This window comes from Salvelinus sp. IW2-2015, linkage group LG3, assembly GCF_002910315.2.
Source record: "Salvelinus sp. IW2-2015 linkage group LG3, ASM291031v2, whole genome shotgun sequence".
Lineage (NCBI taxonomy): Eukaryota > Metazoa > Chordata > Actinopteri > Salmoniformes > Salmonidae > Salvelinus > Salvelinus sp. IW2-2015.
Genome location: NC_036840.1, coordinates 25,679,515 through 25,692,091, shown reverse-complemented (window position 1 = coordinate 25,692,091; position 12,577 = coordinate 25,679,515). Strand labels below are relative to the sequence as shown.

The window sequence follows — 12,577 nt, the reverse complement described above, 5'->3', positions numbered from 1 at the left end:
TGCGTTTAGCGGAGTGAAGAAGTAACGTGATTATTAACAGTGAGACTCCCATCAGTATTCCGTGGGGTCGTGATTATTTTAAAAGTTGAGTAATGTGTTAAGTTAATCACCATTGAGACCACAGTTATGATGGTGGTTTGTTGTGTAGTAGGAAAGTAACAGTTTATTAACATGAGACACAGTGATGGTGGGTTGTGTTTTAGGAGTAGTATTAACATGAGACACAGTGATGGTGTGGGTGTTGTTTAGAATAGTATTAACATGAGACACAGTGATGGTGGGTTGTGTTTAGGAGTAGTATTAACATGAGACACAGTGATGGTGGGTTGTGTTTAGGAGTAGTATTAACATGAGACACATGGATGGGGGTTGGTTTAGGAGATAGTATAACATGAGACAGTATGGTGGTTTGGGTTTTTAGAGTTTAGTATTAACATGAGACACAGTGATGGGGTTGTGTTAGGAAGTAGTATTAACATGAGACACAGTGATGTGTGGTGTGTTAGGTAGTAGTATTAACATGAAGACACAGTATGGTGGGTTGTGTTTTAGGAGTAGTATTACATGAACACAGTTGTTGTTGGGTTCGTTTGGTTTAATAACACAATCACTTTCCTGTTCTACGCTTTCCTGTCTTTGTCCTCGACAGGCCTCCTGAATCATAATCAGAAATCTATATATGACATTAGACTTCAATAGGAATATTGTCCTCTGTAGCGAGCCGCAAAGGCGCATGTTCATCCTGGGTGTGGTTTAGCATTAAGGCCACCTGCACGATGATGGGTTTTTGTCCTCTCACACGTCACCGCCCCGCTTTCCTGCCGCTCTCTCCATGGCTTTCCAGTTTGATCTCGCATCCGCATACAAGACCTGGTGCTGCCTACGAGCGTGAGGAACGCGCATAAGGCAACCTCCGTACCTTCGAGGCTCATGGATCAGGCCCACAGACCCAAACTAAGGGGCACTGGCGTTCATCCAACCCTCTGGCCTCAAATTTGCCGCGCCTCGTTGGTTTCCACCTCTGAGGAAGACGTTACGTGTGCTCGACGCATAGCCCAGTCAACTGTTCGCTGCTTCTGGCACAATGCGATGGAACAAACTCCCTACGACGCCAGCAGATGCATCAATTGATTCTATCGTCAGCGGAGCTTCAATCACCAACCTTTCCGGAAGACACTACCTGCAACCCCCACTCTTTAAGGAAATACCTAGGATAGATTAAAGTATCCTTCTAACCCCCCCCGCCCCGCCCCCTCCCCCTCCCCCCCCCCCCCCCCCCCCCCCCCCCCCCCCCTCCCCCCTTTAAAAGAGTTAGAGCACTATTGTAAAGTGGTTGTCCCAGCGGATACATAAAGTGAAGTGCGACCATTTGTAAGTCGCTCTTGGATAAAGAAGCGTGCTGCTAAATGATCTTAATGGGAAATGAAATTGTTATTTCTGACCACCCATACGTTAAAAATATATTACATAATAACTAACTGTTAAGTCGCTTTGAATTAAAGGCATCTGCTAATGACATTTATTTATGGACGCAGACTACACGACATACACAGTCCAAACAGGCAGGGCTATGTGTGTTGCATTGATGCCTCTGATAGATAAAAGCTCTATAGTACTGTACACAGATGAGGGGTGGGCAGAGATATAGGAGAGAATCGGCCCTGGATTAATGACCAGTATCCCATTCATTCTTATTCAGTATTACTGCCCAATTGAATAGGACATCAGGACTGGAGGCTGCAGTAATTGAGATTGCAGTAGGAGAACTCTATCAGAACACTCGTAATGTTGAGATGCAAAGTAGTTAGGGGGAGAACTCTAGTCTTTTAGAACACTCTAAGTAATGTTGAGGATGCCAGTAGGTGGAGCTCTAGGTCTGACACGTGGAACCTTCAGAAGCACTGTTGATGCAGCTGATGAGAAGCAGTCAGTAATTGAATGGTTTGTTTAGAGTAGAATGATGACATCATGGAACTGACCAAATTGTAATGGAACTCTTGATCCTGTTCCATGAGAACTCAGAGGACAAGGCACACATTCTTAAGATATTTAAAACATTCCATATAGAAAAATGCAAACACCACCTGTCAACTTGGTTCTTGTATTTAAATCAAAGTGGATATGGGGCATTTTGTCCATGTTTAAAATGTAGGGACTCACTCTAATACAGAATCTTTCTTTTCCATCTACTAGTCTTGGATTGTCATGCGATCGTTAATGTCTTTAAAGAGGAAGGAAAGGACAGTTCTGCCATTCAGCTACTTGTGTCCTGACTACTTTAAATAGTGTCATCAACCACAACTTGACACTTACTAGAGTTTCCACTCGCACTACCAGTCAGTGACTCACTGTAGCAGACCTCTTTCCCCTGTCACTTCACTCTTAGTACTCTTGACAATCTCCTTGGAAATATAGTTTGGGTTATTTGTTCTAGTCATAATCATATACGTTGAGGGTTGGAATGTATATTTTTACTTCTTGTATATGGTTGTTACTGTGTTTTGGTTGTTACATCAGAGATAATAATCATAAAGTGTCTCAGTGTAGGGTGTTGATTACATAGTTGTTGAGACGATTGCACCAGGGTTAAAAATAGACATGCAGACAAACATCTGTACCACTTAGTGTGTGTGTGCGTGTGTGAGTGTGTGTGTGTGTGTGTGGTGTGTGTTGTGTTGTGTGTTGTGTGTGTTGTGTGCTGTGTTTATCCTCCTAGTATTGGTCTGAGAATAAAAACAACTTTCAGAACAACCAATGCTCAGAACAATCCTCATGTTAATACTACTCCTAAACACAACCCACCATCACTGTGTCTCATGTTAATACTACTCCTAATCACAACCCACCATCACTGTGTCTCATGTTAATACTACTCCTAAACACAACCCACTAAGCTCTTTCGAAGCCACCACTCAATCACTCTTACTCACTGTCACTCTTACTTTAGGGCCATTTTCAAAATGTCTCCACAACAATCTGTTGCTCTGAGAGCCCTTAAAATAGCATGCAGAAGTCTTTATGTGAAACAACATGTACAATGTACTTCCTGTCTTTTGTAGCACACAATATAACTTAGTATTTGTCAATGGTGCCAATAATTTTGGTCGTGACTGTATATCCAACAATCAGATTAATATGTAAAAAATAATTTACACACACACAGTTATACTTGACCCTGTTATACTTTGACAGTGAACATGACCCTATTGAATGGAGATCTGGGTATTACAGGCAAACTCTACTGATCATGTTTTAAACATGTAAATGAATAAACTGAACTAAACACATGAAACCACAGTCCAGGGTCAGTATTCACAAAGTGTATCAGAGTAGGAGAGCTGATCTGGGATCAGTTTAGGCTTTTAGATCATAATTATACGGACCGTCTGAGACACTTTATGAAAACAGGCCCTGATGTAACAACCAAAACACAGTTCAAAATAAACCAACAAGTACAAAGATACAGTAAGTCATGTGATGTATGGCTAAAAACATCAAAACAAAAACTATATAACAAGATATCGTCAAATGTACTTACAGAGTGAAGTGAAGGGGAGAGGTCTTGAACAGTCAGTCAACGTACTGTCACTGCGTGGAAACAAGAAGTAGTCTACTGTAAGTAATAGTAGAGGCAGGCGTAGCCTAAGTGTGAGTTCTGTGGTTGATACATTTTAAAAGTAGTCTAGTCAGGTCATTAACTTGCATGAACAGCATGTCACATAAGGGATGTTACTGTATCTAAATAGAAAATGGTCTAAAGTCAGCATACTGTAGTTACATTTCTTTATTTGAGGAGTGGACCTACATGTTTTACAAGAGACACAATGTGACCCATTCCCATCACTCTTCATCAGCTGGTACTGAAAGTTCCAGAACAGATGAAAGGGGAGTATCTTTGGTACCAGTGTTCTCGACTAGAGCTCTCCCTACTGACATCTCAACATTACTGCAMCTTCCAGGCTTCATATGTCCCTACTAGTCCATTGAAAATATACAAAATAGAAGGTAAAATAACATTTGGAAATGTAAAAAATGTATATAGAGTAAAGCAGGCATGCACTTAAAAGTACTGTTATTGGGACTTACGTTGAACTGGCATTTGAATTGAGTGAATTAGTGATCTCAGCTAGCTTGTTAGCTACATGAAGAGGCTGTTATTCAGCGATAAACAAGTATTTTTGTGCATCACTGTCACGTTCCTGACCTTATTTCCTTTGTTTAGTCTTGTTTAGTTGGTCAGGACGTGAGTTGGGTGGGCATTCTATGTTATGTGTTTCTATGTGGGGTTCATTCAACTAGCCTGATATGGTTCTCAATCAGGGGCAGGTGTTTTACGTTTCCTCTGATTGAGAACCATATTAAGGTAGACTGTTTCTCACTGTTTGTTAGTGGTTGATTTTTGCTTTGTCTGTGTTTGTTCGCCACACGGTACTGTTTCGTTTCGTTTGTTTGTTCGTTCGTTTTTTTCCTTCCTTCCTTCCTGTTCGTGCGTTCATTTTTTATATGTTCTCAAGTTCAGGTCTGTTCACGTCGTTTATTGTTTTGTAGTTTGTTTAAGTGTTTTTCCATCTTCGTTTACATAATAAATAAGTATGTATTCAAGCCACGCTGCATATTGGTCCGATCCTTGCTCCTCCTCAGACGAGGAGGAAGACGAGCGTTACAATCACACAGTTACTCTGAATGGACTGGATTGTGAACAATATGATGTGCTGCCACTGAATTACAGCAAAACCCCATAGTTAGCTAGTGAGCTAGCTAGTTAGCTAAATTTGATTTATCAACGTTAGTTAGCTAGAAACAACAGCCAACAGTGAGCTGACATTATCCCAAGGCCAAGGTGAGCTGCTCTGAATTTCCAGTGTGTTCTTGTGTGAAAGAGATGTCTTCAGCTCACTGATCTTCAGAGCCATGGACTCAAAGTGAACCCTGACATGCATATAACTAAGTCTTTATTGAGTAATACAGGAAATTACCACGACAATGTTTCGACGAACTTTACCGGTACTATTTGGATCTATTCGTTTGCCTTTTGTGACCGCCTTTGAGCAAGTGGATTACTGAACAAAACCTGCCAACAAAACAGAGTTTTTGGATATAAAGAGGGACTTTATCAAAAAAAACTAACAGTTATTGTGTAACATGGAGGCTTGTGAGTGCAACCATATAAAGATCATCAAAGGTAAGTGATTAATTTTATCGCTATTTCTGACTTTCGTGACTAATCCACTTGGCTGGAAAATGTTTGTGTGCTTTTGTAAGCGGGGCGCTGTCCTCGGATAATCGCATGGTATGCTTTCGCCGTAAAGCCTTTTTGAAATCTGACACAGCAGCTGGATTAACAAGAAGTTAATCTTTAAGCCGATGTATAACACTTGTATATTTTATGAATTATCTGAGGGGAGGAGAGGTCCTCTCCTCAGGAAACATTGTAGCTAAATCTCACAATAAATCATTGTTAGATGTACAACATGTATTTCTTTATTGTCGTAGTATTTTGATTAAATCAGAAATCAAACTCCTCTAATAATGGCTATGCACCCTGTGGTGGGGTCTGGTAGTGCAGTCTGTATATACTATGCCCCCAGTGGTGGGGTCTGGTAGTGCAGCCTGTCTATACTATGTCCCATGTGGTGGGGTCTGGTAGGGCAGTCTGTATATACAAGGCTCCCTGTGGTGGAGTCTGGTAGTGCAGTCTGTATATACAATGCCCCCTGTGGTGGGGTCTGGTAGTGCTGTCTGTCTAAACTTTGTCCCATGTGGTGTGGTCTGGTAGGGCAGTGTGTATATATAATGTCCCCTGTGGTGGGGTCTGGTAGGGCAGTCTGTAAATATAATGCCCCCTGTGGTGGGGTCTGGTAGTTCAGCCTGTCTATACTATGTCGGGGAGATGGAGTCACAGACAGACAGACAAACACATTTAAGATGAGGGAGGATGCACATTTTCTATGAGCATGGCCTTATTTCTATCACAGCATTTTGAATGTCTGTCATTAATTTTCCATTCGCCCAGTTCAATGTAACATCTACAATCAATGTAAAGCTACTACATGTCATGATACTCTAATGTTCCCTATAGCCATCATGAGGTTCTTACAACCTAGCCTATGAATGAAAGTTTACAACGTAGGTGCACAGGTCGAGAGAAACATTTGAATAATCAAGGTGGCAGACAGTGGCACATTCAATACCGCCTTGCACACTCTGGCCTGCATCTAGTTGATCAAGGGTGTAATCATTAGTCCAACAGTTGCAAACAAGAGTTTCTCTTGGACAAATTCAGGTATGTTTATCCCCATTTCGTTCTGTTTGTTTTCGTTTTTCAACAGAATCGGTGGAATGAATACACCTCTGATCACATTCAAACACAGTTCACTTTCAAAGCAGACACATACAAACAACATGATCACGTTGCCCATTGTAGAATTCCTTCTCGCATCTCTCAATTATACTCCTCCTCTTTTCCCTTCACGTGTGGACTTCAGTGCACAACACACCAGCTGTCTGTGAGCAGGAAGAAAAACCTTTCCAAGCCAAACCTTCATATCATGACTGCTAACGCTACACACAGCCTCCATCATTGTTACCATATTAGCTAACGTATTGTCAACATAGCTCCTAGAACTAATGCGTTAGTAAACACGCTACACTCATGCAGTACAGTGTGTAGTCAGCAAGCAGTTTAGCAGTTACATTGGTGGGCCCACGTGGCAATAAATGAATAAAACCAAAAGCTTACCTTGACTTGGAAGAGTTCCAGTGTTGGAGAGCCGTAGCCAACTGTCGAACATACCATCCCTCTCTGTTTGAGACGGTTGTTTGAGTAGGCTAAACTAGCTAGCTGCAGTAGATGCTGGCTGAGTAAGTTAAAGTGAAAGCGAAAAAAATACAACTAAATAGTTTGCTAGCTCTGTCCCACGCTCTTGCTTCTCCTTCATTTTTAAAGAAATGTATTAGTTCAAAATTGTTCAACTATTGTCTCTCTCTCTGAGTCAACTATTCACCACATTCTATGCACTGCAGTGCTTGCTGGCTGTAGCTTATGCTTTCAGAACTAGATTAAATATCTGATACTTCGATTGGTCGGACAACATGTCAGTTCATGCTGCAAGAGGTCTGATAGGTTGGAGGACGTCCTCCGGAAGTTGTCATAATTACTGTGTAAGTCTATGGAAGGGGTTGAGAACCATGAGCTTCCTAGGTTTTGTATTGAAGTCATTGTACCCAGAGGACAAAAACTAGCTGTCGTCCAGCTACACCATGGTGCTACCCTGCAGAGTGCTGTTGAGGCGACTGTAGACCTTCATTGCAAAACAGCTGTTTTAGTGAAAATAAATACTGAATGTGCTTATACAGCTGAATACCCTTCTCTGGAGGAGCACACAAAGGGTTAAACAAAGGTAATTTCAGTAAATATAAATAATATTTCTGAGGTTAATAAGACAACTAAGTAACACTGCCTCTGTGTTTGAGTAATCAACTCGTCAGTAAGATTTGATTATTTGAATCAGCTGTGTAGTGCCTGGGATAAAACCAAAACGTTCACACCTTGGGGTCCCCAGGACTGAGTTGAGGAAACGCTGGCCTCGCCACTCATGGTTCAATGATTCAATGGAGCCATCATGTGTCTAATAGGCAGAAATACAAGAAACAAGAGCAGAGTGGAAATAGTTATGAATCAATGTATTAATAGTTGATCAAATAATCTATGTATTTATTGTCTTAAATGTTGATCTTATTTACAACATGGTGCTTATACTGTATTGACACTAAACCACACTGTAAAAACTGCAAAGGTAAACATGTATTTAACCTATATAAAATAGGTAATAATGAAAAATGTGATGACAGAACAAGTAATGTCATTACACTGAACAATATACAGTAGTATTATGTAATATAAAATTAGAATTAATATACAATTTAAAAAACTGCAAATGTTTAAATTTATGTAATGTACTGATTAATTTTTTTTAAATAAAAAAAACAATATAGTATTACGTAATATAAAACATAAAATGGAGAATAATGTCTGACAGCAATACAAAGTAAATCATCATCAACCACATCAGGAGAAACTTGACCCAAGAGTTAAAAATATTAAAAAGCTTTTATCAATATAATTTATATTACTTGCTGAGGAAGGTTGGATTGTTGATGTTATAAATCCCTAAATGGCATAATCCCATAGAAAAATATCAGAAATATAATCTTAAACTATAGATAGTAAACAGATTGGTACAAAAGAAAAAATATGGAAATGGAAAATCCCATTGAAAAAAAGCAGAAGCATAACCCATCCCATTTATCATCAATATAAGTATCATTATAAGAAAATAAAACATCTATTCCAGCATTTACTCAAAAGTTAAAGTTCTTGGTCTGGAAAACCATCTAGATATGATAGCAAGAGAATAGAGGTGTGAGGCCTGGATTTGGATTGGAACCTTAGCTCTTCAGTCCAGCTTCTGTGGTGATTCTCTTCAGTGGGAGGGTCCCTTTCCCATCTTGAAATGTGGGGGAAACTTCTCCATGTGCGCAGCTATCTCTGAAGAGGGTGTGGTAGGATGTAGGCCATGACTTGGATCCTACAATGCTGCACACCTCAATGTGTTTCTCATTGAAATTGAGCAGGCTTGTCAAGGTGAAGTGGTTAACTATTTCATTTTACGGGACAATGTCAGGTTCCACTATGCAGACGTGGTTGAGGCATGGTTTCGGGCCAATCCCTGATTCGTGACCCTTTACCTGCCCCCAAACTCTCATTTCCTCAACCCTGTTGAGGAATTTCTCAGCATTGAGGTGGAAGGTGATCACCATCCCCATGAGCGTGCCACCCTCCATCTGGTCATGGATGAGGCATGCGACGACATCAATGCAGACCAATTTGAACAATGAGGACATTCACTGTGATGTGGATGAGAATTGATGTATGTTAAAAAGCAGCTTTCCTATGTTGGAATGGTGTTGGCTTACCTCAACAACAGAATGCTGTGTGCGTATACCGGTCATAAAAATATTCACACTAGTAGACCGCTGATTGGCCAGCTCATCCTCCTCTAGACCGCTGATTGGCCAGCTCATCCTCCTCTAGACAGCTGATTGGCCAGCTCATCCTGCTATAGACAGCTGATTGGCCAGCTCATCCTCCTCTAGACAGCTGATTGGCCAGCTCATCCTCCTCAGAAGTATGATATTATATTCTTGAGGTGGGGTTTTTGAAGTATTTTTATCTCTGTTTTGGCCACAAATATGAGTATAGGACAAGTCAACAACATTATTGTGGTATGAATTAACAGAATAGGAACTTTTAAAAGTGAGATTTTCACTGGACAGTTACTTTAAAGTTCTTATGGCTGCAGGGGCAGTATTGAGTAGCTTGGATGAAAAGTTGCCCATTGTGAACGGCCAGCTCCTCAGTCTCATTTGCTAATATATGCATAGTATTATTAGTATTGGATAGAAAACACTCTAAAGTTTCTAAAACTGTTTGAATTATGTCTGTGAGATTAACAGAACTCATATGGCTGTTTAGATTTTTTCTGGGGGTGCCATATTTTCAACCAAGCTCTTATTGAAAATGCAGAGAGATATGGATGGGTTTTCACTTCCTACGGCTTCCACTAGATGTCAACAGTTAATAGAACTTAGTCTGATGACTCTAATTTGAAGGGGGTTCGAAGGAGACAGGAATGAGTAATCACTGCCATGAGGTGCCCACGCATTGAACTGGCGCGTTCACGTGAGAGTGAGCTCCGTTCCTTCTCTCAATTGAAGTCGATGTATTTCTCCGGTTGGAACGTTATTCAAGATGTATGTTAACAACATTCTAAAGATTGATTCAGTACATCGTTTGACATGTTTCTACTGACTGTAACGGAACGTTTGGACATTTCGTCACGTTATAGTGGTCGCGCTTTGAGACTTTGGTTAGGGTGTTTGGTAAACAATTCGAAAGTAGCTAACTTGACATAAATAACGGACATTAACGAACAAATCAAGCATTTATTGTGGACCTGMGATTCCTAGGACTGCATTCTGATGAATTCATCAAAGGTAAGGAAACATTTATCATGTATTTTCTGGTTTCTGTTGAGTCCAACATGGTGGCTAATTTGGCTAATCKTCTGAGCTCCGTCTCAGATTATTGCATGGTTTATATTTCCGTAAAGTTCTTTTGAAATCTGACACAGCGGTTGCATTAAGGAYAGGTATATCTATAATTCTATGTGTATTACTTGTATTATCATTTWTATTTATGTTGAGTATTTCTGTTGAAACGATGTGGCTATGCAAAGTCACTTGATGTTTTTGCAACTAGTGAATCTAACGCCTCAATGTAAACTCAGATTTTTTTATATAAATATGGGTTATGGTTTTTGTGAAAGCTATCTTTAGCTGGAAAAAATGGCTGTGGTTATTGTGGTTTTGTGGTGACCTAACATAATCGTTTGTAGTGCTTTCGCTGAAAAGCCTATTTGAAATCAGACACTTTGGTGGGATTAACAAGATTACCTTTAAAATGATATAAGACACATGAATGTCTGAGGAATTTTAATTATGAGATTTCTGTTTTTTGAATTTGGCGCCCTGCACTTGGACTGACTGTTGTCATATCGGTCCCGTTACCGGGACTGCAGCCATATGAAGTTAATAAGAACCTGCTTCTGCTATTGTATTGTTTAACCTTTATCTCCAACTGCTTCTTACCTGTTGTGCTTGTTGTCCCTTCCTGCCTCCCATCCAGGATTACAACATCATACAGTCCATGCATCTGTTCAACAAAGAAATTTAGTGACACTTCCTGTGGATGTGGCCTAACAGAACGGACACCCCCACTGCCGCTAGCTCTATCCCAAAAACAGACTCAGTTGGGCTGTCAGGGGTGCCTCTCCATGGGATCTCCACTTTCCCATCCACCCCTAGCCCATCTTTGTCCCCAAAGAGAAACACCTACCTGGGAGAGTTGGACAACAGTTAGGGGGTGAAGAGCAACACCAATTACATGAAATATTATTTATTGTCATTTTTGAAACACATAGACACAATATGACATAACATGAATTTTTGGAGTGTGGAGGGTAGTTCAGTCATCGAACATTCTGTAATGTTCCATCTTTCTGTGTTCCGGAGTGGGATGTCCTCGCTGATGGAACTACCCTCCTTATGTCTGTGTGTTTCAAAAATGACAATGAATAATATTTCATGTAACTGGTTGTGTGTCTAGGTGCTGAACATTGCTCCTTCTGAAAGTGTCTGTGTATATTTTGTACTGACATGATGATGAAGGTAAATTAACCACTACTGCTCTCCAAACCAATGTAAATATATTATTTGTAGTTGCTGTATGTACTGTACAAGAGGTCTGATTTTGAAAACGTTTCATTTTTTCTCCACAGAAAATACTGTTATAACATTACGTTTATTCTTAAAAGTGTATTTGTTTTTAAATTTTCTTCTTTGGGCTGCAGGGCCAGTATTGAGTAGCCTGGATAAAAGGTGCCCATTTCAAACGGCCTCGTACTCAATTCTTGCTCGTACAATATGCATATTATTATTACTATTGGATAGAAAACACTCTCTAGTTTTTAAAACCGTTTGAATTATATCTGTGAGTGAAACAGAACTCATTTTGCAGCAAACTTCCTGACAGGAAGTGGAAAATCTGAAATCGATGCTCTGTTCTAGGGCCTGCCTATAAATGTGCTTGATATGTATTAGTATGCACTTCATACGCCTTCCACTAGATGTCAACAGGCAGTGAGAGAAGAAATGGAGTGTATAACTTGATCTGAGGTCGAATAAAAGCTCTTGGCATGACGTGACACCAGTTTCCTGTTTTCTGGAGCACGCGAGAAGGGACCTGGTATTGCCTTCTGAAAAGCTYTCGTTATAGACGACTAATATCTCCGGCTTTGATTTTATTTGATAAATGTGACAATATCATCGTAAAGTATGTTTTTTCAATATAGTTTTATTAGATTATTGAATTTTTTTCGGGACGTTAGGCGTGTTGCTTTGTCTGCGTTTGTTCACGAAGGAGAGCTTCGCGCCACTTTGCTAGCTTTCCGTGCTAATTGACTGGAGAAGAGAAAATTCTAAAACCAAACAACGATTGTTCCCGACAAAGGACCCCTTGTACAACATTCTGATGGAAGATCATCAAAAGTATGACCCATTTTATGATGTTATTTCATATATCTGTCGTACATGTGTACTATTAGTTTGCGCCCAGATCGCTAACTTTTGCTGCTGGTAAATGGCTTGTGTTTCTGGCTATTGTGGTAAGCTAATATAATGCTGTATTGTGTTTTCGCTGTAAAACACTTAAGAAATCGGAAATATTGGCTGGATTCACAAGATGCTTGTCTTTCATTTGCTGTACACCATGTATTTTTCAGAAATGTTTTATGATGAGTATTTAGGTATTTCAAGTTGGTGTCTGTAACTACTCTGGCTGCTTCGGTCCTATTTGTGACGGTAGCTGTGATGGTAGCTGCAATGTAAAACTAGGATTTATACCTCAAATATGCACATTTTTRGAACAAAACATAGATTTATTGTATAACATGTTATA

The 12,577-nt window shown here is 40.0% G+C and overlaps 1 protein-coding gene and 1 pseudogene across 1 annotated transcript in view; one reads left to right on the top strand and one right to left on the bottom strand.

Moving 5' to 3' along the window:
- LOC111953563 (B-cell receptor CD22-like) overlaps positions 1-3,585 on the bottom strand; it is a 12,261-nt pseudogene extending 8,676 nt beyond the window's left edge.
- Positions 1-12,577, top strand: part of LOC139029501 (uncharacterized) — a 140,943-nt gene that overhangs the window by 81,586 nt on the left and 46,780 nt on the right. The window lies entirely within an intron of this gene.